This window comes from Vulpes vulpes, chromosome 2 (genome assembly GCF_048418805.1).
Source record: "Vulpes vulpes isolate BD-2025 chromosome 2, VulVul3, whole genome shotgun sequence".
NCBI lineage: Eukaryota > Metazoa > Chordata > Mammalia > Carnivora > Canidae > Vulpes > Vulpes vulpes.
In genome coordinates, this window is record NC_132781.1 from 22,146,124 (window position 1) to 22,152,123 (window position 6,000).

General features: G+C 57.3%; 1 protein-coding gene across 1 annotated transcript in view; it reads right to left on the minus strand.

Annotated features, from left to right (window-relative positions):
* Positions 1–4,735, minus strand: part of RARA (retinoic acid receptor alpha) — a 44,546-nt gene extending 39,811 nt beyond the window's left edge. The window contains exon 1 of the mRNA XM_025995728.2: positions 4,440–4,735. The gene's annotated coding sequence lies outside the window, so the exon portion shown is untranslated. The remainder of the gene's footprint in view (positions 1–4,439) is intronic.
* Positions 4,736–6,000: the final 1,265 nt, after the last annotated feature.

The following is a 6,000-nucleotide window of genomic DNA, read 5'->3' on the forward strand; positions in this document are numbered from 1 at the left end:
ACCCCATTTGGCTCCAAACGCAGGGCCCTGAACAACTCCAGGGGGCGCTACTCACAGCATAGTCTATGTGCAGTACGGCAGGCCCCAGGGATGAGGCTGAGGCGGGAGGCTGAATTCTCAGGGACCGTGATCCTCCCAAAGTTCAACCAGCTGCCCCTGCCCCCCAGGTCTTGGGAGGAGGGTTCACTTGTGTCTGGAAGCCTGTGGTAATCCACCCACTCTTCTGCCTGCTTCCCTCCTTTGTCGGTGGCATTGGCAAACAACCAGAAAGACCTAGGCACCTAGGCGGGGGCAGGATGGGGGCTCTGGAGAGCCTGCAAGACTACATCCTAGTCGTTGGTCTGTCCTCAGCTCATCCCAGGACTGTGGACACATCCAGGCCCTCTCTGGGTCTCTAAGATGGAATGAGACCTGTTGCCCCTTCCCTAAGGCATCTCCAAGCCCAGGCTCATCAGCCTCTGAGCCTGTTGGAAGAGGCCCAGCACCTCGATTCACACCAGTGGCCACAGGCCACCTAAACAAACCCCAACCCTGACCTCCTTCCAGCCTGGACACAGGCTCTCTCCACATGATGGAGATTTATAAACAAACCAAGCTGGGGTTTACCGGAGACCCTGCATAAACAAGCAGAGAGGGAAGCAGACCAGGTCCTCCTTTTTGCAGTAGGGCAGGGAGTCACAACCCACCAGATGCACCGAGGGACCCTGATGAGAGAAACTCAGTATGAGGGGTCTGGGATGGGACCGATGCAGCCAGATGACTGGTTGGGTGTCTTAGAGCAAGTGACATTCCCCCCACCCCCGTCCAAGGAAGCCTGTTTGCCCCTCTGTAAGGGTGAGGGATTGCCTAGGTGGTCTCACAAGCCCCTTCCAGTTCTAAGTCTAGAACAGAGAGCCTTGAGGGGTCCCCAGGGTTCCCCCGCCCCACCCCACCCCACCCATCTACCTGGGTCAGGACCCTGTGTGCAAGGCCCTGACCTAGCCCCAACGGGCCTCTCCGCCCTATCTGCTGCCCCTCTGGCTCTTCCTCACTCCTCCGCCTGCCTGCTTACCCTCACCTTGCCCAGCCCCTCTGCTGCCCCGTGCTTTTCTGCACGTCCCTCCTGCCAGGGGACAGACCAACTAAAAATAGTCCCTGCAGCCTTTCTCGCCCACAGCTGCCCAAAGAGCAGGAAACGAGGGGGGCAGGGAGGCCCGTGTCCTGCTCTCCCCCACAAACTCCCAGCTCCAAACCAAGTCCAGCGCTCCAGCCTGGGGCTGGTGCCAACTTGGCCATCTCAGGGGCATCCCACACCCCTTCCCTAGGGGGACGCCTGCCCATAAGTGCCTACAATCCTAGAGCTGTCCCTGCCCTCCAAGAGGAGGAGAGAGGAGGCAAGCAGTCTAGAGGGAAACCTTCCCAATTTCTGACAAATCAGTGCCAACCACATTGCGGGCACCGAGAGGGCAGGGCCTGGCTCCACTGACTGGTCTTTTGAGGGCAGAGGGAATTGGCATGGGGAAGTTTGTGCTGGTTTCCTTCATCCTGGCCCAGCTGGAGAGAAGACGGAATAGTGCCCCAGCCTCAATTATGCTAATCCCCTGCTCCCCAAAATGTGGGGGTATGGACATAGAGGTTTCAATGGCCACCCCCAGATACCATGGGAAAAAAAGCTAAAAAGGATAGCAGTAGATCCTGGCTGCCCACATGTAAAGATGGAAGCCTGGAGGCGAGAACAGGCCATGCCTGCCAGGCAGGGCATGTGCTGCCCCCAAGCTGAGTCAGAGGCTAGAAGGGAGGAGTCGGGGGACTGTGGTGCCCCCACCCCTATCCCACCTGGGATTCTTGACACCTCCCAGCCCAGGGAGAATGCCCTCCCCACACAGGGAGGCAGGAAACCAGCTTAGCGACTCTCTGGAGGCCTGCAGAGCAACCCTGCACCAGAGGCAGGCGGGAAACCCAGGAGTCCTGGCGCCCAGCCCAGAGAGTGAGTGAGAGAAATACCTTCCAGGGGAGGAAACAACCCAGAGTGAGGCAGACACATGCTGCCCCCAGCAGCTCCCAGATGTGACCCACAGGGAGGAACTGGCCAAAGGGGCTGGATGGGGAAAGTGCACATATTTCCCAACAAGAAGAGAGAAGAAAGTGGGGCCGTGGGGATGGTGGGAGGAAAGGCAGGGCAAGCCTGGCTCTCACCTGCTGTCCTCTCCTCCAGGTCAGTCAGAGATGGTGACATTAAGGCCACCAAAGATCAAAGAGGTCCTGGGGTCCTGGGCAGGTCTCTCCCTCCCCAGGTCTTCATTCCTAGCTTCCTCTGGCACCCCTTCCCCGGGGCCAAGCCAAGTCAGGAGTCCGCAGGCCCACGGTGGTGCCTGGGAGGCCTGGACAGTGCCAGGGCAGCCCTCATACCATCCTCCCACTGGCTTACCCCCCACCCCCCGCCTGCTCTCAGCCGTCACACAGATCTCAGCTGTCCAATCCGATTAGGGCCCCTGTCCAGTGAGCCGGACAAGGAGGCCACTGGGCAGGGGAGAGACAGGGACAAGGACGCTGAGCAGGAATGGCAGAAGGAAGGTGGAGAAGGTGTGGAGCCCCAGAGGAAGAAAAGCCTGGTGGAGAGATCTGTCCTCTCTGACCACAGGCTCTCTGGCCACAGCTACCACCTGCATTAGGGTAATTCCACAGCCCTGGGGGCAATGGCCTGCCTGGTTCTGCCATCCCGCAGATGGGCAAGGATGGGGGTGGGGGAGCCAAGGCAGAGAGGGTGACCTAGATTTAGGAAGAGAATCCTGTCTGAGCACCCCCACCCCCCACCCCAGCCATAACTACTATTTGCACCAGGCTGCCCAGCACACTATCCTCTGGGGTCTTTATAGAGGTGGCCCTCTCAGGCGAGTGGGGTTTGCTACCGATAGCCATTTTTTACGAATGAAGAAACTAAGTCGGCTGTCTTCCTGGTGTTGGCCTCACTGAAATAAATTTTCCTGTCTCACCAAAACAACAATAAAAAAAAAAAAGAAGAAGAAGAAGAAAAGAAAGAAACTGAGCCTTCAGTATAAATGCATAGACATGCTCACACTCAGAATCTCTGCTTCCTGAGTCTAGAGCAGAACTAAGTCTGAAGTCACTCCATTATCCACCCTTTCCTCCAAAACCAACCCTTCCGGGAGCCAGGGAGTCACGGAGAAATGCAAAGCACACCCCACACCTCGATAGAGTTACCAGATGGGGACACGCCACCCACTCCACCCCACAGAGAGCTACAGGGCTTCCCCCAAAGTGTGACCAGCCTTCCCTATCACTCTTCCCCAGTCGGCTACGCTCAGAGGCAGTACACACACACATTCACAGTTACTCAGACAAGTCATACATCCCTCCTGCAAACCCACTAAGCCAGAATGAGATGCCCTAGATCTTCAGAGAGCAGGCTTTGTCAGCCCCCAACTAGAGGGAAAAATAAGCCACTGTAAACAGTAGGTGCCATTCAGCCCTTTCCCAGGGAGCCTGTAGGAGGGGAGAAGCCTGGGGGTAACACCAGGAGCCTGAGGCTCTGAAAGCCGAGAAACCCAGGGAGCTGGCATGGCTGGGTGGCCTCCCTGATCTGGTCCACACCCCCTTCCCCAGCCATCTGGGCTGAGTCTGTGCTGGCCTGGGCCACACTCTGGGATCTCTCCCTGTCGTCGATGCACACAGCCACCTTTATCAGAAGCTTATAGATCTTAAAACCACAAGGTCTACACACACACACACACACACACACACACACACACACACACACACGGGGGTGGGGGGGTGTTTCTTGCAATAGGTGCCAAGGTGTTGGCAGAGATGGGGGCTCCAAGCTGAAAGAACTTTCCCTAGAGGAACAGGTCACCAAAACGCACTCACAACCTCCACTACCCTCCAGCAAAGCCTTTAGCCACCCAAGTGTGAGATGAGCCCGGAAAGGGGCATCGGGTCCCCTAGAAGGTGAGTAGGGAACTGGGGGATGCCCAAGTCCCAAGCTCTTGGGGCGGGGAGGCCGGGAGGAAGCCGGAGAGAAATCCCCGGAGGCTCCCGTCCCTCTCCCGCTCCCTCCGCTATCCGCCCGTCACCGCCAATTCTCCCGTCGAGGTGAGGTGGGGGAAGGGGGATTAAGCAACACTGCAAAGGAGGGTGCAAGGGCGTGGGGCCTGGGCAGACCTCCCCCTTCCACTTTCCATTCTTAGCCTGAGATCGGGCAGCGCCGAGACGGGGGGGCGGGGGGGCAGCGCAGGAAGGGCGCTGTAGGGTGCGAGGGCTCCGAGCTCTCAGACACCCCACTGTTCCCAGGCTCCCACCTCCCAGGACCACAGTGAGCAGTGGGGGAGGAGGGATGGGGAAAGCCTGAACTGGCGAGAGGGAAACGACCCCATCAGCAGCTGGGAAGCCCGGCGGAAGGCGGCCGAGGGGGAATTGGGAAGGGGTGTGCGCGGTCCTACCTGCTCAGGTGCGTGCTGGCAGGGGGGCGATGGGGTTCCCAGGAGAACCGGGGAAGCCCTCTCAGCTCGATTCAGGATTCCCCCCTGCTTCTGGGTTAGGCTGCTGCAAGAGGCTCGGGTTCCCGTTGGGTCCTAAAGCCCACTCTCCAAACAGGAGGCTCTCCCGCCCTCTTCCCCCAGCCCTGCCTGGGTCAGCGGGTGCAGAGCTGACTGATGGGGCTGAAGGAACTCACTGGGAGAAAGGCGGCGATCTGAGTCATGGGCTGGGGACCGGAACAGTGCTCAGTCTCAAATGCACAGCACAGGCATAAGGGTAGGATAATATTTGACAAGAGGAAAAAGACATGTCTTCCTGCCTGTCCCCAGCAGATGATTTGGGCTTTGATGCTGAAGATGGGGGTTAAGATTTCCTTCCTTATCACTCCTGCTAAGCCACTGAGCCATTGAGAATTTGGGGATAGAGGCATTCATTTCAGATACCGCCCTCATAGGGCACTCCAGGGACCCCTCCCCACTATTCCCAAATACCTAGGAGGCCCCCCAGGGGAGGAGGGGGCGATCCCCACACCACCCTGTGCCATGCAAGTAACAGGGTGGCAGTTGGAAGCTGATAGAGTTTCATACCCTGGTGGCGGCGGCAGTTGTGTGTACCTGGGGGTGTGTCAAAGTGGGCAGACATGTACATACAGGTGAGAGCGTGAGCAAGTAGGGCTGGGGGACTTTGGGTTACAACCCTCACCAGAAATGGCAATTGTCAGTGGAAGAATGAATGAGATGCAGAACCTAGAGGTCACCTGATGCCACTACCCAGCCCTTAATAGGATCTCCTGAAACTTTACCAGAATGAATATGGTAAAGAAAGAGAATATTTATCCCAGGTACCATGGGGATAAATATAGGGGGCAGAGGGGCCTCTTAGCACAATTAGATCACCTTCAAGGTTACGGATCCAATTTAGAATAGGTGATCTTCTCAGTGGCTCAAAACGAGGCACTGGGATTTGGGGTTGGTAGGCCAGGGAAAGGTGGATGGGAGCTGCAGAGGGCTGGAGCGAGACTATTTTGCAAGGAGAGTTGCACAGATCTCCAGCAGCACCAGAGCAGGCAAAGTGTCATGGGGTGAAGGGCCGGGGGAAGTCAGGGACAGATTCGAGGGCAGGGAGAAAGCATGGCCTCTTCCTAGAAGGGGAGAGGGCAGCAATGTTGCATCTACCTCCTTCTCTGTCTTACAGGAAGGACTAAGGAAGGGAGCTAGACGAATGGATGGAGGCCCCAGGGTGGAGTCCATGGGGTGAGCTCAGGTCAAGCCTTTCTCCCTAACGTGCCTCAGTTCCCTCCCAGCTGTTAACCAGGGCTCTTGGTTCTTCCCAGGCAGTTAATGAGTGTTTACAAAAGAACTTGGAGATCCTCAGATCTCAGCTGGGCCGCCACTCCAGTTATAAAGCCCAATAAGGGCTGAGTGTTATTTGGAGAGGGGAGGAGTAGGGCATCAGGGAAACAGACTACCCTCTTACAAACTAAGGATAAACTGAGCTCAGAGAGGCTCAGAAGCCTCTGCTGCC